Genomic DNA, 22,860 nt, shown 5'->3' on the forward strand with positions numbered 1-22,860 from the left:
CCCAGCCTAGGGGACAAGCGGCAGTGCTAACATCTAACAACTGTGGTGCTGATACTGCTGGTCCCGTGACCACACACTGCATAGGAAGTCTTTGCCGAGCAACGATGGCCTTCAGCTCATCGGCAGTTCTATACAAATGGCCTCATTAGACTTAAATCCTGGGTCTATGACAACACCAGGCTTAAAGTATATTAAGTTGTCATAGTTTTTTCCTGAAAGGGTTTGAGCAAATACTATTTCTCATGAGCCCCAAGGCATCATATCTCAGCCTTTCTGAGCCCTCATCCCTAAGATGCTTTCCCAGTCTGTCCCTGCCAAGCAAGAAGACTTGTCCAGCTTTGCTGTCTGTATTTTGTATGGAAAAAAAACAGCAAAGTCAATTGATACGTTTCATCAAATTGTAGTCTCACCCTCATTTCTAATGCGTATCCCCTCCGTATGTTGCTGATGTGCCACTGAAAACAGCTGAACTAATGGACGTCCTAGAGGAAAGTAAATGTTATATAATAAAAGGCTTGTCCTTCACAATCCACTGTCCATCAGACTCTAGAATGAATCTGCTTTTTATTCACATTGAATCCAGAGCTACGGTCTCTTTCATATGTCTGCGCATAAATACACGTACGCATTAAATTTTCTATAGTGCCATAAATGAATACATGCCACTGGATGTATTAGGAAATAAAGCCCTGGTCTATAACCCTGAGGTTCGCTCTGGTTAAATAAATGGCATCACGAACACACACTGCAAGGGACTTTCCGACCCACTCCACCCTCCCCATCTGCTCGGTATACCCACTTGGATACAATTTTAGCAGACATTGAGTCACCTCGGCAATGGGAGAGGAGAAGATATTTGCAAATACGTCTATTCCACAACGTAAGGTTTATGTTCCTTGAGGTAAGCAACATTCCACATCGCCTGTGGAATGCAGCACGTCAAAGAGAGTCAGTGTGAGATCCGGCCCTGAGATCTAAGGACCTCACTGGGATGCACAGATTAGAATTCCCAGACATTAAGACCAGATTATTCTAACACAGTTTGCGGTTAAGACCCAGTGCATGGCAGCCCATGAGGCACTAAGGACAGACACTCCGCTGAAAGTCCCCAAAACAAGCTGCCATCTCAACAGGAAGACAGCGTCAGACCCCAATGTCTTCAGACTTGACCTACCATTCCCATTCCTTCCACCCTGAAATCCAGGAGGACTGGGCATCTCCATGAGAACGTCAAGCACGGAGCCTCTACACCATAACTCAGCCCAGACTCTCACGGGCGGGTGAGGCGTAGGGAAGGAGGATCAGAAGGCATAAATACAATCTTTTCACATTTACAAGTTTTCTTACAACATGAAGAAACAGATCCACGAGGAGTGATTTTACAACCCCATGTGATGTCATCTTCTAGCCAGAATCTTTGCCACTGGGGTTTCACATACAAATACAAATGTGTCAGCCTTTACCATAATTAGCTGCTTTTTAAAAAACATATAATTCACATCTTAAATTGCCTAATGGAGATGGGGTTGGTATAGCTAACCAGAAACTTGGCTCCTGTGAAAGAAGAATAATTGAGCTTCTTAATAAAATGAAATAAAAAGATTTCTAGCCCTTAGATTCTGGTGCTTAATAAATCAGTACGCAAATGAAAATAATCAAAACAAAAGCTCCCAAGAAATCAGCCTACACATGCAGTATGCTCTTCAGTCTGCCAGTTTGAGGATTAGCAGAGCTTCAAGGCCACGCACCACTCACACCACGATACAGGATTACATGATGAATCCTTCTTTCCTGGGAGGAGACGTTAAAGAGGACAGTGGCTTCTCTCGCCCTCTCAGCAGGATCAACTGAAATCCATCCACCTGGCAACCTTCAGGTACGTGTTTGTAATGTGATAGGAATGAATTCTAAAGTCACTAGGCAAAATTTCAGTGAAATAGAAATCACTAAATGGGAATCACGAGCAGCAAGTGACAAACTGCAACTTGGAAAAATCTTGCTGAAAAATTCTTCTTGCTCTATTTACCGGGTTCTGAGGGAAGGAGGGGGAAGAGGCTAAATCATGAGAATTGCTAGGGAAGCCACAGACGGTTTCAGGGTCAAGGTCCTCATTGGTGGCCTGTATCACGCTGTCAAAGAAAATGAAAATGAGGGGTAGAGTCCTTGATATTCAGTCCATCACTCTCCTTCCAAAGCAATATTCTGAACTCAGAAACCAAATTCATCGCTGAAATGTGTCATTTTGCTAAGTACATTTATTTATCCTTAAAACTTTATGTCACTATTACGTTAATAACGTTAAAGGAGAAAAAGATCAGTTATTTCAACACAAACCTTGAGAAAGGCTTCAGAAAACCACATTTTAGTGTTCCCTTTTTCTACTAAAAAATCCATCTCCACTAACCCAAGATCTTTCTTTCATTATTAGTAACTTTAATTTCATTGAAAGGATTTAGGGATGGGGGTAAATTTTAGTTTTATTCTAAATAAATGCCTTCCGTTTCCCAGCCTTTGCCCAATCCAATGGAAATTTATGTAACAGGACGTGAGCTACAGCCAAAAAGACTTATTCCAGAAAAGCTGCCTGGGTCTCTCTCTGAACATCCACTGACTGAGGCCATTTCAGCGTGCCTTCTTCTCCTTGCTTCTTGATTGACGCTTGCAACCAGCTCTTTCCACTGTCCCCAACAAGTGATAATGATCCATGAACCATCTAAGACCCCAGTGTCTTCGGGGAGCAAAATTTGGAAGAAAAAGTGCTGAGAAGAATCATTACCATATAAATAATACTTCCACTCGACTGATTGATTGATTCATTCATTCATTCATTCATTCATTTTTTTAGTTGTCAAGTCCAGGTTAAGGAGGAGTGGCAGGAAACAAAAGAACCATCCAAATCAGCCTTGAAAAGTCTCCGTTTTAGTAATCCTCCCCCACCTCCTACATTTCACCTGGTCACATTGTCAGGGCCAGTGGAAATTAAACTTGTAAGTTCTCCCCAGGCGCTTCACAAAATGCCGATGCCTTCATGTTTGAGGCCATCAACCAAGATGAATCACAGCCAAGTAACAAAACAACAAAGGAATCCATGATGCTGGGGACACCTGCCCATGTTTACGCGTCCATTACACTTCTTCCTCCTCCTCTCAACCCAGGGCTCCTTGGCTTCCTCAAGTCTTGGTCAGGAATCCAAAGAGATGACAATCAAGTATTCAATCAACTATGACATGATGTGATGGGTGCAGTCATGGAGGCACGTTCAAAATACCACGGAAATTTCTAAAACAGAGTGATGGAATCTGTTGAGGGTATAGGGGTTTGAGTAATTGGAAAACAGATTTGGAAGCAAGGCATGGTGGTGCATGCCTGTGAGCCCCATCTAATCAGGAGGCTGAGGTAGGAGGTTTGCTTAAGCCCAGGAGTCAAGACCAGCCAGAGCAACACAGTGAGACCCCATCTCTAAAAAGAAATAAAAAGAAAAAAGATTTGGCAGTAACACACAAAAGCACTTGGACACAGTTGCACGAGAGGGAAGTCCCTCATAGCCTGAGACCATCCAGAGGGCTATGGTGGGTGTGGGGGCCACTGTCCGGAGTGGGGAGGGGAATTGCAGGGGATGATACAGTGCAGGAGCACTAGGTCAGTGAGCAGTCTGGGGTCTTATAACCACAAAGCTCTGTCTCATCAATGGCTGGTACATGGTGGGTATAGCTCTGTGGGGTATGCAAAGCAGGCAGGCCCTGAATGGCTAGAAATCTGCTTGTTTTGGCTATTTTTAAAACAAATGGATGTGTAAAAATTTGAGCTTGGGAAGGGGTGTGGAAACCTTCTGGGCTGGTGAACACAGGTGGTGGGAGGGTGGCATGCCTGGAGAGGGCATAGACTCTGCACCCCTCCCCGCCTCGCCCTATGGATCTCTGCATCAGACCGTTCCTTTGTATCCTTTGTAATAAACTCATAAACATTTTAAAAATCGAGTTTGGAACCTGGGAGTGGGAGTGGGAATCATCACAGGGGTGCTGTGAACTAGACCTTGGAGTGAGACTTTGCCAGTCAAAAAGGAGAGGGAAGGCACTCCAGGCAGGGACGACAGCAAATACGAAAGTTCAGACACCACAACATGGACCACTTCAAGTCATGCTGTTGACGGCAATGAGACCAGGACTTGAAAGCCGATCCATGGGGCTGGAAGTCAAGGTGTGAGGGAAGGAGGCAGCCGGAGAAGAAGACAGACAGAGGTGAGACCAACACATGATATGGGGGTTAAAATCACCAATTCTGGAGCGCAGCTGCCCAGAGCCCGATCCTGGTTTCATCACTGTTTAGCAGGGGCCACTGGGCAAGTGACTTGAGCCCTCTAGCCTCCATTTCCTCCACTGTAAAAGAGAGTTAAAAACAATGCCTACCACGATGCCGGCTATTCTGACTGTTAGCAAACAACCATAGTAATAGTCTGCTGTTGGACACCATGCCAAGGACAGTGATGGGAAGAATGGACTGTGAGTAACAGAGAGTGACTGGGCCGGATCAGTGCAGGGAGAACATGCATAGGATGGAGAAGAGGCAGGAGGCCAGAAAACCAGAAGAATACTGCACTAGTCCTAGCAAGGGAGACTGTGGGCCTGAATTAGAACAGCAACAGGAAAAAAAAAAAAAAATGAATGAGAGGAATTCCCAAGAGCTCGCAGGGAGCATCCACAGGGACTGAGATTAAAAACAACGACTTCGATCTTTCTTTGCAGGATTTTCCCATCCCTTGTCTCCATGTCACTTAATCTTTTTTTTTCTCTCTCTCTCTCTCTTTTTTTGGACATAGGGTCTCCCTCTGTTGCCACAGTCATAGTTCACTGCAGCCTCAAACTCCTGGGCTTAAGCAATCCTCTCACCTCTCAAATAGCTGGGAGGACAGGCATGGACCACAACACCTGGCTAATTTTTTAAATTTTTTATAAAGACAAGGTCCCACTACGTTGCCCAGGCTGGTCTCGAACTCTTGGCCTCAAGTAACCCTCCCACCTCAGCTTCCCAAAGTGTTGGGATTATAGGCATAAGCCACCATGCCCACCCACCACGTCACCTCATCTTTAAAGACAAATACCATGGTAGAAAGAAGGAAGGTCGTCATCTTTGAGCCATTCTTCTCTTAGGAGAAAAATGTCACTTTCTGATATAGTATTTTAGAAAGGAGAAGGGACGAGATGAAGGTAAGTGTGGCTGATGAAAAACATGAAAGCTGGCTGCAGCTCCATTAAATTAGCCTCAATGGGATTTATACCGAGAGAGTGGCATCCAGCTTCCCCATCACCTAATGAGCCTTAAATCCACGTGAAATTTCAATGAACCATCTCCATCCTGAAAACTTCTTGCGGAACATCTAAATCATGAATGAGAGCCTACAGCACAAATCCATTTATACATTCAAAGTGCTTCTGAACCAAAAGAAACTTGGCTTCCACTACCTTCCTAAGGCCACGGATTCTGAACCTATTCTATTTCGGAAATCTCAAAGGTGAGTCAGGAGGCTGGATATCCAGACTGAAGCTTTGAGAAGAACTCAATGGAGATTCACGGAATCTTCAGTGGAAGTTCACAAAAGTGAGTGGAAAGAATACGACAAAATGAAAAAAGTGCTTAACCTACATTTAAAGGTAGCTAGACGTTTTTTCTTCCTTCCGTCACCTTTTCCTGCAGTATTTTAATGAAGCTGCTGTGTGGACAACTAAGACTTTATATTCTAGTCTCCCTAAACCGTGAATGTCCTCACCAGCTTTAAGATCCATTTCCATCACATGGAAGCTTATTGTAGGATTCTATTTATATTGCCAACCTCTGGGTATAAAAAGGTCTCAAGGCATGGACAGGGGCAAATCATGCAATAGAACACAGCACAAGTTAACATGGGCTATAAGGAAAAATAGGGGACCAAATATGAAGTCAGGACATGGAGGAATTTATAGGCTAAGACCAGAAATGATGCTGATCATGATGATTACAATGATGGTGGTGCTGGTAGTGGTGACAACTAACATTTACTGAGCATTTAACTCTTGGCTAGATACTGCAAATGGTCCCCAGTATCCCACCTCTCTTTCTTATACAGTAATAATGATTTGAGAAGAGTTCCGCTCTGTCTCCCAAGCTCAAGTGCAGTGGCACAATCTCAGCTCACAGCAACCTCCACTTCCTGGGTTCAAGAGATTCTTGTGCCTCAGCCTCCTGATAATCTGGGATTACAGGAGTGTGCCACCAAACCCAGCTAACTTTTTGTATTTTTAGTAGCGATGAGGTTTCGCTATGTTGGCCAGGCTGGTCTCAAACTGCTGTCCCCAAGTGATCCACCCACCTCGACCTCCCCAAGTGTGGGGGCTTACAGGCATGAGCCGCCACACCTGATCTGTAATAGTGCTTTTTAGCTGGGCATCCAGCTAAAGACAAAAATCTCCTCACCTCACTCAGGAATAATGTCATCACATGATTGAGCTTTGGCCAACGAGATGAGACAGTACTGTGAGTAACTTTCAGGCCACACTGTTAAGGAAAACAGGCATGCCTTCCATATCCTCTTTTCCCTTACTGGCTGGAATGCAGAAATGATGGCAGGAACTGAAGCAGCCATCTTGGACTAGGAGATGGACGGCATATGTTAAAGATGGCAAAGTAACAAGCTAGAGGAGGCTGGGTCTCTGATCATTGCAGAACCTGCAGAACCAGTCCTAGGCTATCTACCCTGACCATGTATCATGGAGAAATCAGCTTATATCTTTTTAAAGTCACCATTATGAGCCTCTCTGTCAACGTAGCTGAATTGATAAGGCAAATACTGGGCTACATGCTTTACATGCATGATCTTATTTAATCCACACACATCCCTATAAAAGAACCAAGAGAGTCAACTCACTTGCCTGAGCTCTCAAAATAAGTGGGAGGGCCTGGGATGGAAAAAGGCAGCCAGATTCCTGAGGTGAGAATACAATGTCTCCCTGCCACACAACCAGTTGACCCAAACCAAGGAAGGAATCTAATCAATACCCAAAAACGTACACCAGACCTAACAGTCTCTCCAGCAAAGTGTAAGTAGGCACAACTCCTTAGCTATTCTGGTCTCCAGGTGCTCAGTTTGCCCTCATCTCCTTCCCCAGCCTCAGGGAAGCTCAGGTAGAGACTTTCGACCTCTCTATTTGAATTTAATTTCCTTCACAGGGTGAGCCTGAGCACTAAGATAAAATGAGAATACCGTGGACACAGGTTATTTCTTGACGGCAGCCAGCTCTCTGTATGCTAGACTAAGGTCCTACAAGCCCAGCTGTGTGTTTATTGCATTTCTACATCTCTTTATCCTTCTCACCTCCCTTCCCAAAGGTAAGGTTGCCTTCAGTGGATTCAGTGGTATGGCACAACTCAGAGAGAATTGCAAAGTCAGTCCTGTGGACACAGCACCACAGGACGTACTGTCAAGTGCATTGGACAGAAAATGGCCAGGTCATCCCTCTTCCTCCCCAGGTTTTTAAAATAAAAAATAACTAAAACCCTTGCTAGTACCTAGAGCAAAAAGTGAATTTAAAATTCTCTCTATCCGAACACCAAAGGAAAAACAGCACAGTCCAGTGCACTCACTTGCTCTTCTTATAATCCGACAGCATCTTGGAAAACTCCTCCGGGTCTCTTTTTCCACATCTCAAGAGTGGCAGGTGGAACAGCAGCACTGGCCACTCAGTTCCCAAACTGCAGGGGGGCCGGTGAACTCATGATGGTTCTACTGAACAGAGCTGTCACTGAACAACGACTTCCTACATTTGCAAATGCAGAGTGAGTTAAAGGAGCTTTCCTTTCTAGCCAGTTTCATTGAAATTTCACTATGTTATTGGACACCTGAAGAAAAATCTGCTTTGGAGTATCAGGACCTGCCAGAAATGATCTGGAGACAAAGAAGCCTTTAGCTTTTGAGTCTTCTTGCTCACAGCTGGGCTATGCCATCTCTCAGATGAAGCTGGCTCAAGTGACTTGAAGATACACTTACCTGAAAGGGTGTTGTGATGGTGAGGTGAGGCGCAAGCCTGTTGTTTGGTATATAGAAGGTGCTAAGTAAATAGTAGCTAAAAGTACTAGTGTTATCACGGTCATAACCATCAGCATCTGGGACATACCTGTTGGAGCTATTAACACCCTGTGGACAATCAAGGTTTATCATCTGACATGGTTTGGCTCTGTGTCCCCACCCAAATCTCATCTCCACTTGTAATCCCCATGTGTTAAGGGAGGAACCTGGTGGGAGGTGACTGGATCACGGGGGTGGTTCCCCCCATAATGTTCTTGTGATAGTGAGTGAGTTCTCACAAGATCTGACAGTTGTAAAGTGTGGCACTTCCTCCCTGACCCTCTCTCGCTGCCACGTAAGATGTGCCTCGCTTTCCCTTCACCTTCCGCCACGATTGTAAGTTTCCTGAGCCTTCCCCAGCCACGTGGAACTTCCAGTCCATCAAACCTCCTTTCTTTATAAATTACCTGGTCTTGGTTAGTTCTTTACGGCAGTGTGAAAATGCACTAATGCATCATCTGTCTTAATAGAGCACAAAGTTGGAGGTGGCGGGTAGCTTCCTAAGGAAACAGAACAATAAAGAGTAAGTCTTAACTGATTCAATAAACATTCTATAACTACCAGGTTCAGAGCTGGGTGCTATCTCTGCCCTCAAGGTTCTCAGAAGTATATAGAAGATCCAAGTCTGTGGGGAGGGGACAGAGAGAGAGGGAAGGATAATTTCAGAGGGCCTCACAGAGCAGGTAGCCCAGAACAGAGTCTTAAAGGACCTGCAGTTTCTCAGGCAAGAGAAGAGATCTCCGCACAAGGTCAGAAAGGCAGACAGCGGCCAGAGAGAAAGAGGTCCTGTGGCACTCCATGAGGCTGGAAATGTATCTCATCAGTTAAAGTAGCCATGTGGATTAATCCCCTCGGGCTGCGAAAATAAAGTACCACAGACTGGGTGGCCTAAACAGCGAAGTTATTTTCTCACAGTTCCGGGGGCTGGAAGATAAGGTGCTGGCAGGTCAGGTCTGGTTTCTCCTGAGGCCTCCCTCCTTGGCTTGCAGATCCATCAGTCAGACTGGATCAGGGTCCATCCTAATGACCCATTTTACCTTGATCACCTTTTTAAAGGCTCTATCTATATCTGAATACAGTCTCATTCTGAGGCACGGGGGTGGTTGGGAATTTGTGGGGAGACACAATTCAACCTGCCATACCACAAAAGGACTGGCGGGAGGAGAGCCATTTTAGAAAGAGCGCCGTGTGGTGTTGAGGAGAATGGAATTTGTGGGGGGACACTAGTGGCAGTGAGGCCAGGGAGGAGAACATGGAAGCCTCACCAACCCGGGAGAACAGAGGACAAGGTGTGTCTTGCTGGGGCTGGGTCATCATGCTCAAGCCTCAGGCCCCCGTCATTCACTGCAAATCCCTGCCCTCCCCTGCGGGTAGGAGTCCGCCTGTATGTGTGGGTTCTCAGAACAACCCTTCCCTGGCTGGGCCTGATCACCCCCTCCCAATACCTGCCAGGGTTCTTGGAACCCCCAGAAATGAACCATTTCTGCATAAGGAACAGAAATAAAAACAAACTGCAGCCAGGCGCGGTGGCTCACGCGGTGGCTCCCAAATCCCAGCACTTTGGGAGGTCGAGGCGGGTGGATCACGAGGTCAAGAGATCGAGACCATCCTGGCCAACATGGTGAAACCCCGTCTCTACTAAAAACACAAAAACTAGCTGGGCGTGGTGGCACGTGCCTGTTATCCCAGCTACTCAGGAGGCTGAGGCAGGAGAATTGCCTGAACCCAGGAGGCGGAGGTTGCGGTGAGCCGAGATCGCGCCATTGCACTCCAGCCTGGGTAACAAGAGCGAAACTCCGTCTCGAGAAAAAAAAAAAAAAAAGTTGCAGTGGGTTGCGAACACAAGCCCAAGGCCTGAGAGTCAGCTCTTCAGAGTGGAAGAACTGGAGCCCTGGTGCCCCCACTGGCCCATCAAGCCCCCTCTAATAAGCACCCCTCACAAATAAAGCCCCAGCAGGAAGCCCATTAACACCTCACGAGGGCACACCTCAGGCCCCCGAGGAGAAACTTCAAAAGACATCCCAGCAGCAGGACATGCCAGAAGAGCCATCAATCAACAGCACCATCCCAGGAAGCGGTGGCTGAACTGGGGAAAGGGGTCAGGCACATAAATTAAATGTCCCTCAGCCCCTATATGGAGCTCGATTTATTGCCATAGAGGCCAACTGGGCTCCTTAAGTTTAAAAAGGATCAAGGCCTCTATAAACAGTATTTGGAACTACCTTCTATGGAACAAAAACACCAAGAGAAACCTTCCCTTCTTTTTTTTATTTTGAAAGAAAATGATCCATTTGGGAAAATAATTCCCACAACACTGAACTCTTCGCCTCAAGTATTACATAGAAGTCAACTCACTAGTCAGCCCTTAAAAAAAATTTAAAAAGTCAGATCCAATTTGCCTTTCTGATTTGTTGAAATTAATTTCAGAATTAGATTTTCTCCTAAGTTGGTAGCCTGCCGAAAAGACATGCTAAAAATCTAAAATCTAATTTGTGCTAAAATTAGCTGAAAATCTGAAGCATTGTTTACAGGCTTGATACTCTTTCTTCTCCCATCCCCCTACACATACAAACGTTCCCACCAACCCTTGAACTGCAAAAAAACAGCTTGGAAAAAATCAGCGTCATAGCAAAGATGCAAATAAGGGCTGTGTGAGAAACCTTCCGATTTCTCAGGAGATCGTTAGTTGTGTAATACCAAAAGGCATCGCGTATCTTATTTCCACGGAAACCCTCCAATGGCCAATATTTGGTTTTCCTTTTACTGTTAACTATCCAATCTCTTTGCCCCTAATAATAATCAAAACAGCACTTACTACATGCCAGGCCCGTGTTGAACACTTTGCAAATCTTTACTCTCATTTCACTCTAATAGTAATTCTTTCAGGTAAATATTGTTGCTATTCCCATTTTATGAACAGGAAAGCTGAGGCTTAGGGAGGTTAAGTAATTTGCCCCAAGTCACACAGGTAGAGAACAGCACAATGAAAACCAAACCCAAATTTGTCGGACCTAAAGCCGGTGCCCTTACTCATGAATTTTAATGGCCTGTTCTCATGCTAATTCAGAAGATAGAACCCTCTGCTTCCCAACTGGCCTTTCAGTAAAATATATTTAGAAATGTTTGCCATTTAAACTTACTTAAGGTTCAAAAAATGATTCTGAAGAGTATACACTACGAGGTTTAAAAATATCTCTTAAGATTTAGGAGCAGTGGCTCATGCTTATAATACCAGCATTTTGGGAGGCTAAGGCAGGAGGATCACTTGAGGCCACAAGTTCTAGGATCACTTGAACCCAGAAGTTGAAGGCTGCAGTAAACTATGATCCTGACACTTACTCCAGCCTGTATAACTGAGACTGTCTCTTTAAAAAAAAAAAAAAAAGCAAAGAATTCCATTGGATACCTTAATAAATTAGTCATAAGGTTTGATCTTTTTTCTGGATTGTCATTTCTTCCTTCTTTTTCTGTTTAATAATACAAACATTTACACTATGCTGAGTTACGCAAACCATGAAATCCAACTCTAGAACTTGGGTTTATAAAAACAAAGGAAATTGTTACAATGATCGCTTGCTTTTCTCTGTTAAGAGATGAGAACCAAAACAAAATAAAAATAGGTGTGTGTCAAGAAAGAATTTGACTTAAAATTTAGGAAAACATTCTGTACCCCAGACTGTAGGTTCCTTGAGGTCAGAGATCCCATCCTATTTGACTTTTTATCCCCAGAACCCAGCACAGAACTGGGACCTAAGAGGTGCTTGATAACCATCTGCCAAAATGGAGGAAGGATGGATGGATGGATGGATGGATGGATGGATGGATGGATGGATGAATAGGTGGATGGATAGATGGATGGACAAATGGATGGACGGATGGATGGATGGATGGGTGGGTGAGTGGGTGGATGGGTGGATGGGTGGAGGGGTAGGTGAGTGGTTGGATGAATGGAAGGAGGGATGGAAGAATGGATGGTAAGGTGGATAAGTAGATGAATGGATGGATTTATACCAATGGTTAAATACTGAAATTCTCTGTCAAGAACTCATTCCCTATACATGCCTACATCTGTTTTCTGGCTGGATATATATTTTTAAACAGTTCATCCTAGATTAGGATAACTTAATGAACTAGCTGTAAAGCTCACTAGCTCTATGACTAAGGGTCAAATGCAGGCCACTATTGAACTGTGACCTCCCCCAACGACAGGCAGACAAATGCTAGCAACTATACCCTCCATAACTGCCCATTTAACAAACACATGGTGAAAAAATAATTTTTCTAGAAGGCTGCCCTATCTGTTGGCACCGAAACCTATTTATAATCCTCTCCATGTGGCCTTCCTATTCTCAAGTGACTGTGGTGGGAAGCAACATTTATTCGCAAGGAGAATACTTGGGGTCAGTAACTAATCCAGAAAACAAGCCTTGCTGCAGTACCCTATGACTCCAACTGACAGGCAAAGAAAGCGAAAACAAACATCTCTGGCTTTCCTGAACACTGCAGCTTTGAGGCTGCCAATCTGAGCTTCTGTCTTTCACTCCAGCAAACACAGGGAGATAGGGACTTCCAAAGACAGACTATGTGAATAGGGTGAGGTGAAACCCACATGAAACTCCAGAAAACCTTTCTTCAAAGTGCCTAGGCACTGCAGGGTTTCTAGAAGACTAAAAAGCATAAAGAAAACTTACAAACAAATAATTTTCCATGTTTAACGCAGAAAGGGATAACAACAGGTAAACATCCCTCCAGCAAAAATACTGAATAAACGCCAGTGTTGTAACAAGCAACAAAATATTCCTCTTACAGTAAGGGTGAGACTGCTCTGTGGTTTTACAGAAGCATTTTTATATAAAATAGTATTTCACTTGAAAAAGTTAAAGAAAGGAATGCGAACACTCTATTTAACAAATAAGGGAACTGAGGCTCACTCTCTAAGGTTCAATGTCTTGCTGAAGGTCACAGAACCTGGAAGTGGAAATGGACAGGTTTCCTGATTGGGGGATTTTTGCATCCTTCTCTGATATATTCCTCTTTGCTCAACAAAAACATCTGAGGCCTCACATTGAGTGCCAGGTTATATCCAGGTAGATTCCAAGCTGGGAACAGATCCCATTTTTATGACACTTCCAGATGGGATTTAAGGATTGAAGCCAGAATCCAAGTTGGCTTTCCTCACTCCAAAGCATGTGGGTCCTCCAGGAAGCGATAAGAATTCTCCTACTATTAAGCCAGTGAGACGAGGAGGGGCGGAGACAGAGAGACAAAAAACCCCACTCACACATCTGGAAACAGATACGAAACTGAATGTGGACTCTCAACATTCCATCTTAAAGCCATCTCAGAGGTAACGTTCTGCATCTGAGGGCGAACCCTATGGTGGCCTGAACAGATATAATCTGGTTGTCTTTAGTATTATGAAGAGTGCCTTCTTAAGAAGCAAATTCTCCATTTCCAATTAGTCAAGCATCACAGCTTCTCTTATTAGACTATTATTGTTTAATTGTCCCCCTTTCTTACCCACCTATCCCAACAAACTTGCTGTGAACAGAGCCCAAATCAAGCATGAAAACGTGATCGGACTGAAATCTTCAAGTCACTATATCACACCACCATTTTGCCTTTATCAAGGATGATAAGAAAAAATAAAACCCATCCTGCAGAGGTCCCCAAATGGGACTGAGGATCCAAAACAGCACAGGGGGAGCCTTTCAAAATGATGCAATAGGGCCAGGCACAGTGGTTCACACCTGTAATCCCAGGACTTTGGGAGGCTGATGCAGGAGCATTGCCTGAGGCCAGGAGTTCAAGACCAGCCCCAGCAACATAGCAAGACTGCCCCCTCCCCCACCCCACCATGTCTACAAAAACATTGAAAAAATTTAGAAAAATAAAATAAAATGAAGCAACACTGGGCCGACCTCTGGAGATTCAGATGAGTGGATGGTCTGGGGGACCCGGGTATCTGACGCTTGTGCTAGAGTTATTTTAAAGTACACCAGATAATTCTGATGATCTGCCTGCCTGAGAACCCTACACCAATACACATAAATACACCTACACCAACCACCCTTGGCAAAAGGCTATCTTGAAAGCCCAGACCTCCACGTGTAGACCCACTAAGTGCCGAGCACAAATGGAATCTACACACCATGCAATCTCATGTAATCCTTACAACATCCGCAAGGGTGGCACATTGACGCCCATTTTACAGTTTTTAAAAATACAGTTCAGTGATATAGATTGATTTGCCCAAGGATGTTTGAATGTCTAGGTTTTCCCAGGAAGTTTGCTCTGTGCTCCTAAATTGCATGGAAAAAAATCCCCTTCTAAGAAAAAGAGCCAAAGCAAATACTAGAATACGGAGATAAATGTATTGGAGAAGCTGGTGCTGGTAGAAGGAATATCTTGATTTAATTTCACATTATTGATTAATATAACTGGGAAAGAAATGCTAGTGGAAACAGACATCCCAATTTTGTAAGCTCCAGGAGAGTCCAATTTTCCAAGCACAGAAAGGGTGATAAGATCCTGTCAGATTTCACCAAGCAGGAACTGGGCCAAACAATTTCATTAGCCTGCAGTTCAGCCTGCCCCATCCTGGGTGACCCATTCAGCAGCCATGAGCAGGGATGAAAGCAGAAAATGCCCACTGGCAGGGAAACAAGATACAACTCACCAGGCTGGGGACAGGAGAGGCCCGTTTCAATCTGACAGTGGAGTAGACTCAAATCTACTTTCCCTCAGTGTGCACAGAATCCAAGAATCACTGTGGGATCCCCAGAGGACAGAGTGAAATACTTTGACACCCTTATGCAGGACACCTCCATCCGGCCCTCATTCTCTTAGCAGAAGGATATCATTTCTTCCCAGAATGCTTTGGGGCAGAAGCCAGATGCAGTCACCTTCCTGGAGTTAGGTCAGAGCTAAGAGCCAGGACAGCTAGCTCTCTATAACCGCCTCAGTCACTCAGTGTATTCTTGGGCAAGTCATTTCATGGTGGACTCGCGTTTATAAAACGAAGAGGTAAAAAAAAAAAATCACCTTTGAATTCCTTGCCATCTCTGTCAATAGACAAAACCAAGATCCATAGTCACAACCAAGCTGACCAGATAAAGTCTGCAGGGGGATTGAATCCCAAAAGGCAGACCACAGAGAAGGGAGAAAAACCAGCCTTCGTGTAATCATATTCACCCAGGCTCACCCGTTGTGGATATGCATTGCAGAAAAGCATGCAGATAAGGAGAAAATAGTTATATGGGAAAAGGAAAAGTTAGAGACCCAGAGAAAAAGAATGTTCGCCTTAAATGTCCCACCAGGGTGGAATCAGATACAATGGCCAATCTCCAAATCTTCCTTTGGATCTCCAAGTCATTCAGCTATTCCTAGAACAAATATGTATTGAGTAACTTCACTGGGAGACAGGACACTGAGCTCAACTATTATCCTTATCCTTATGATGATTACTATTTAATTAGGGCAGCTGGGGGGAAAAAAAGACATGTCTAATTAAGTGATGCTCTGATTCCCTAAATAGATTTTTTAAATCCACCATTAAGATTCAGAATCTGTTCAATTCTTTCCCACTGGACTCACACATTCCAAAGGAATATCAGGCGGTCGACTTTAAAACAAAAGGACCACAAGTCTCCAGGGCCAGAGAACAGAAGAGGTAGCTGCACACGCCACTGGCTACAGACTGTCTGACTTCCTGAGCAGATACAAGCAAAGGCCAAGTGCCCTCAAGGGAATTCAAAAGCCCCTACCATTCCCCCTCCCATGCTTCGAGCCTGCGACAGACTGAGTTCCAGCCACAGAATAGTTCACTGCACTGGCTTGATGGACAGGGCTTATCCTGAACGCTGCTAGGATCATGTCCCAGGAAAAAGAGCCTATGCGTGAACAAAAGTAGGCCATCCTAAGAATCCCCTTCAACAAGTGCTTTAGAATTTCAAATGCTGGAATGATCTATCCTACAGTAGACTGACAGGTTGTTTTTTTAAAAAAACAAAAACAAAAAAGAAAACCCAGCCCTTTTTAAACTAATGACTGCTGTTCCCACCCAGCAAATTAATCGCTAACTAGTCCTCTGCCTCTCACAGAATGCACCACGTCCGCTCCTTTAGGCTTTTAAAGCATTTACTTCTCCATTAGCTTATGTGGGAGATGAGCAGAGCAGGTGGCATTGGGCCCACTGGACAGATAAAGAAACTAATGCTCAGTAGTTCGGAGACTCTCCTGAAGCCTCCCAGCTGATAAGCAGTGAACTGGTTTCGCTACCTCATCCCTTACTGCCTGTAGCATGGGTGTGCAGAGAGACAACAGACACCTTTCATCAGTTCTGACGTCAGCAACTAGGAATGAGGCTGAGGCATAAGGAACACAGAGCTCCTGCACCCCGTTCCCTGATGGAGTTCCAGTCCCTTGCACAGCTGTGCCTCCTAAATTAAACACACGCACTCTCCAAGAGTAGTTTCCTAGGAAAACCAGGCTACTGTCCTTTAGGAACCAACCCTGCACCTGCAGAAAAGCCTTCAACGAAACTAACTGCGAAGGCTTTGCCGCAACAGTTCTCAGAACAGCTGCCCTGGTCCTGCCACAGCACAGGAAATCAACCCATCTTGGCAAACCCCAACGTAACCATGTTTCCACGCTGCAGCCTTAGGGGAATGAAAATATCAATTTGAGCCAAGCAAATCTAACAGGCTATCACGCAAAACGCTGGTGTCAAATCAAGCCTCAACCAGTAATTATCCATCAAGCAGGGCCATAATAACTGGCTCCCTGAGTCACTTCACTGGGAGGGAGGGAGGTGGTTACTAAAGAGGGAGTTGGAATTAGACAAGTGACAGCCTTAGGAGAAAGGCGTTCATCTCACTTTTCTACAGATTCTTCTACAGGTTAGGGGTTTCTACCGAAACCTCTCCCCACTGAGGTCAAAACCCATCATGTGACTGCCTTGAGGCACTGATGATTCTTAACGCACTGAGGCAGATGACTGGATCGTACCCTCCTCTAAGTTTAAAGGAAGTTGTCTTTAGCTAATGGTCTGAAAGGTGCTTCCTTTCCCAGCTGCTGTCATTAAACTAGCAAAACATTAATTTAAACTCTTACGGTAAGGGGGTTTCCTGGAAACTCCTTAAAGGAAGTCTATAATTGACAGTGTGGTTAAACGTCATACAGACAGCACAAAAAGCCGAATCATATACAATTAGTGACGGCTCAAGCCCCCTTGTAGACAAATAGCACTTTTGTTCATAAGAAGTATTGTGCCATACTCCTGTTTAGGGTTGGGACTATTATGAAGAAAGAAACAGACACACACAGATACACACACACACAGACACACACACTCTCACATACACATACACACAAACACAAACACACACACACACAGACACACACACAGACACACACACACACACACCCCTTGACGCTTGGGCCTCAAAGCTCAACATGACATTTGCTCCAACTCTATAATTTGATTGAAGAGAAGAAAGAGTTAAAAAAAAAAAAAGATGAAGAAAAGATTTTAAGAAAACAATGGTTTCTATTAAAATGCATAGCACCATCTTTCAAAAGATGAAAGGACTTAGTAGAAACACCATAAACCTCAGAATTAGCACAGTAAATGGCTTCTTTTGTTTAAGGCAAATTAATATTGGATCACAGATAAAAAAATACGGCCTCCCAACATCCCCAGCTGACGGATGCTACATTCACTATGCAGTTTGGGAGACTGCCTGTTGACTATTTTGTAGAAAAATGAATGAAGGGTTGGTTATAATCACCTTCCCACTCAAATCCTGTCTCATTACCTGAAGTGTTTTTCCTGCAAAGTGACACACAAATGATTTTCTAGTCTTCACTTTCTTCTCATAAGCCACCATATACAGGCCGAGGGAAAGTCCAGGGTGTATTAACTATGCCAGGGAATCTGCCCGACGTCCTTCAAAGTGCTTCCCAGAACACCATGTACGCACATTATGTCTGCCTAGGTCTTTACCACAGTCCAGTTGAATCTGGGACAAAGGCAACTGACAACCTCTGAATATCCGTTACTGAGCCCAAATAATTAGTGAAGGAAATACAACATGATAACATGTGTATCATCCAACTCCTCCCTCTTGCTCACGTGCTCCTGTCATACAAACGAATGGCAGGCTTGCTGACTCAAAGGCGGTCTTTGTTTTTATTTTTTTGAGACAGTGTCTCACTCTGTTGCCCAGGCTCAAGTGCACTGGCACAATCATGGCTCACTGCAGTCTTGAAGTCCTGAGCTCAAGAGATCCTCCCACCCCAGCCTCCCATGTGGCAGGAACTAGAGGCAAGTGCCACCATGCCTAGCTAATTTTTTTATTTTTGTTTTCCTCAAATCAGGGTCTCACTATGTTGCCCAGGCTGGTCTTGAACTTCTGAGGTCAAGTGATCCTCCCACCTCAGCCTCCTAAAGTGCTGGGATGACATGCATGAGCCACCAGTTCTGGGCTCAAAGGTGGTCTTGACTCAGAGGAGGGTATTTCTCACTGCCAAAGTGACCTCAGATCCAAAGTTATTCAGTACGATACTCAGTAGGAAAAAGCACTGACATATAGTAGGTGTTCAAAAAGTCATAGACACTACGCAAAGAGAAGGGAGCAATTCTAAAATGCCTGGCTTCATTTCGCCAAGCTTATCAGGAGTCAGCTTAAGGAACACCCATCTGCGACATTCAGCTCCATCATGCTGATTCCACACTCCCTGCAGAGTTGGGATGCTTCCTGGGGCCAGGTTTCCAGGTCTCTTTTGAGGCAAAATTTCTCTTCTAAGAATTTGGTGAAGCCTCTGAAGTAGGGTGAACTAGGGACTTTAGTGTGGCCAGAGGACAGCCGCCTCAGCATCATCACCCAGGAGCTGGTTACAAATGCAGGATCAGACCCCAGGCCAGGCCTATGAAATCACAACCTGCAACTTAACCCCAACCCCAGGAAGTCCCGCATGCATCTAAGTGTGAGAAGCTCTGGTATGTAAGTGGTGATTGCAAACAGGGCTCTGGAAGCCTCTGCACTACCCCCTGGTTCTCCAGACAGGAAAACTGACAAGCTTCAGAAGGAAGAGGGCACTGATGACCAAAATACGAGGCTGTCGATAGCTTGCTGCTCCCTTGTCAGACAGACCGGGATTAAACTGGCTTCAAGAGACTCATCCAAGCATGGATGCAATAGAAGTCTCTGAGGATGAAGCCCAGGAATCCTCCCAGGTGCTGTGCTTTGGGGTGCAGTTTTAATTTTAGTGGACAATTCTTGGGCTTCTCTTATGGTGCACCCAAGAGTTTGCAAAAGAAAAAGGCTGCAGAGATCAAATTCCAGCTTCCCCCAGTTACTGAACCACTCAGCCCGGAAACTTGCTAAACCTCACAGGCCTCTTCCTTTATCTTTAAGTGGCAATAACAGCCATGATGGAGGGGATTTGGAAGTGGGGTGGGGAAAGAATGCGGGAAGAGTGCTTAGAGCACAGAAGTGCTCAGTAAACATCAGGTTTTTTACCATTTGTAACTCTAGAAGGAAGAATAGACAGGAACATTTTGCTCCGTGATCAACTTAGGCACAAGATGAAAGGTAGAGAAGAGGAAATAAATCCAAATAAGCCCAACAAGGAACACAAATTCAAAAACACATTTCTTCTAGGCTCTCCGAATGTGCCCTTCCTCTTTACAGCAAGGTGTCCCTTTAATTCAGCATGACTAGTGGTGACTTAGGAGTCAGCATGTCCTAGGGGCTCCCCGGGGCAAAGGGGCCCATATTCAATGGATGGTGTGTTACCAGTGAGCCTCAGAGGAACAGTATAAAAGCACCTCCCTCTTTTATCTGCCCGTCTCCCCTCCTAGAGTTCAGATGGGTCAAAGGCATGGACTCAGAAGGCTCAGGCATGTTTCATAAGCTCTTAGGCCCTCTCCTTCCAACCAAGTGGATGGAAGAAATGATGGCCACCTCGTTGCTTCACAGGTCAGTTTGGAAGGGATGATGACTAGTAAGAGAAAAAAAAAAGCAATGAAAAAAATTGCAAAGATAATCATTTTAGTAGCTTGTATTTTCACACAAGGATCTGAGCCAATCATATAAATCACATAAATACGCTTCTCACCAGGATATGAACAGACACCGTGCTCTCTGCTGAAGAACAGGTGAACAAGAGAGAAGCAAGAGCTAGGGTCTCTGCTCTCCCAACTAATATTTGCCCAATGTTGCCCCTAGGGGACATGTGACATTGTTTGGAGACATTTTTGGTTATCGCAACAAGTATGTAGTGAGTAAAGGCCAGGAATGCTACTGAACTGCGTGTGCTGCCCAGGACAGCTTCCTGCGACGAAGATTTTGTTCAGCCCTTAGTGGCCAAACTGCCAAGGTTGAGCTTCAGCTCTGATGTGCCTGGAAGCCCTTCTCTTATCCACTGCACTACATTGTCTCCCTTCGTGTTTTCTATTGTTCTGAAGACAAAATCTTTTTTTTTTTTTTTCTTTCAGATGGAGCCTTGCTCTGTCGCCCAGGCTGGAGTGCAGGGGCGCAATCTCGGCTCACTCCAATCTCCGCCTCCCGGGTTCCAGCAGTTCTCCCGCCTCAGCCTCCCGAGTAGCTGGGATCACAGGCATGCGCCACCACACCCAGCTAATTTTGGTATTTTTAGTAGAGATGGGGCTTCGCCATGTTGGCCAGGATGATCTCAATCTCTTAACCTCGTGATCTGCCTGCCTCGGCCTCCCAAAGTGCTGGGATTAGAGGCGTGAGCCACCATGCCCGGCCCAAAATAAAATTTTTTAAACAGGACCATATATCAGACTGCCACAGCTCTGTAGCCAATGCTGAAAATTAAAAGCATACAAAAATGCCCTGTGCACATTGCTCTCCTTTGACCATCTCCAACGCTCACACCCCAAGGCTTTTGAACTTGCTTTTCCCTCTGTGCCAGCCCCATCATATACGTTCAGGGCTCACACACTCCCTCCTTCACATCACCTATGGCCTTCTCAATAAGGCCCTTCCTGACAGTCCCCACTCTCTCTCCCAGCCCTTCCATAGCATCCGTCACCCTCAGGAGTTTTTATTTGTATATTATCTTACTCCTCCTGCTAGACTGTAAGCTCCAGGAGGGCTGGCACTTTCTCCTGTGTCACTGCATTTTCCTCACCACCCCTAACAGTGTCTGGCACACAGCAGGTGAAACAATGATGAATGAATGAATGAATGAATGAATGAATGAATGAAAAAACAAGCTAGCCTTGATTTATTCCCTAGGAATTTGAGGGCTTTACCTTTCCCCATGCTTTAACACCATCAGAGGGAACGATCCCTGTGTAGAACCTGGTTCACCTTGCTGCAAGATGAACAATAATCACCGTAATAACCACTGTTCTATATCAGGGGCTGGCACTTTTTCTCCTGTCAGGGGCCAGATAAGTGTCTTCAACTTCGCAGACCCATTCAGTCTGTGGAGCAGCTATTCAACTCTGCCGTTATTGCACAAAAGTGGCACAGAAAGTACACCAACGAGGAAGCATGGCTGAGTGCCAGCGCAACTTTATTTAAGGACATTGAAATTTGAATTTCATAGACTTTTCATGTGTCAAGAAATATTACTTTTCTTTTGATATTTTTCCTCAACCATTTTTAAATGTAAAGATGATTCTTAGCTCACAGGCTGTACAAAAGCTTGAGATGGGCTAGATTCGGCAATGAATTTCGATGGTTTATTCAATAATGCGACACCACATTAAAACGGCCCAGAGTCCTTTCACAATGGCCATCTCATTCATCCTCAGACTGTAACAGGTTGGTTCTTCGTATGCTTCTTTACCACAGTTTACCACTGAGGAAACTGAGGCACAAAGGGACTCACTGATATAGTTCAGATATTCGTCCCCTTGGATCTCATGTTAAAACGTGATCGCCAATGTTGGACATGAGGCCTAGCGTGTCATGGGGGCAGATGTTCCCATCCTGAGGGAATGAGTAAGTTGTCACTCTCTTAGTTCCCGGGAGATCTGATTGTTAAGAAGAGCCTGGCACCTCCCTCCCCTCTCTCTCTTGCTCTCTCCCTCACCATGCGATAGGCCAGTTTTTCTTTGCCTTCCATCCTGTGTGGAAGCTTCCTGAAGCCCTTGCCAAAACCAGACACTGACCTCATGCTTCAGGTACAACCTGCAGAACTGTGAGCCAAGTAAACCTCTATTTCTTTTTTCTTTCATGGTTTGTTTTTCGAGAAATGTTGTAAAGCGTAACATATCCCAGCACCAGGAATGGTGTGGAGTCGCAGCAGCAGGGACAGGCAGTCTCACATGGCGAAGAAGATGCGGAAGGCAACCATCAAACACAAGAGCCCCATCACCTGAGACAGGGCAAAGCCCAGAATGGCATAGGAGAAGAGCTGCCACTTGAGAGACAGGTTTCTGGCATAGCCAATGATCAAGCTGCCAATCACCACTCCAATGCCAGCCCCTGAACCACCCACACCAACTGTGGCTGCCCCAACACCAATAAACCTGGCTGCTATGTCAACATCCTGGGAGACAGCACTGGTGTGGAACTCCCATGTGGCCACCTAGAGTGGGGAGCTGCTGTAGGAAGTTTGTTTAGATGAATTCTCTGATCTGTTCACAAAGGAGGCAGACACGAGCCTGATTAGATCCCTGGTACAACAGCAGATCAGAGCTGAAGAAATGAGTAGTGCTGGGGGTCTGCATTTTTTTCAGTCTGCCCTCCCACTGCCCTGCAGCCCCTGCTCAGCCTGCA

The 22,860-nt window shown here is 45.1% G+C and overlaps 1 protein-coding gene and 1 pseudogene across 2 annotated transcripts in view; both read right to left on the minus strand.

The window, feature by feature from the left end:
• The window catches only part of LOC141585077 (ATP synthase F(0) complex subunit C1, mitochondrial pseudogene), a 60,479-nt pseudogene extending 37,666 nt beyond the window's left edge, over positions 1–22,813 (minus strand).
• CHST11 (carbohydrate sulfotransferase 11) overlaps positions 1–22,860 on the minus strand; it is a 310,143-nt gene that overhangs the window by 227,138 nt on the left and 60,145 nt on the right. The window lies entirely within an intron of this gene.

The sequence above is a fragment of the Saimiri boliviensis genome, chromosome 7 (assembly GCF_048565385.1).
Source record: "Saimiri boliviensis isolate mSaiBol1 chromosome 7, mSaiBol1.pri, whole genome shotgun sequence".
In the NCBI taxonomy this organism is placed as follows: Eukaryota; Metazoa; Chordata; class Mammalia; order Primates; family Cebidae; genus Saimiri; species Saimiri boliviensis.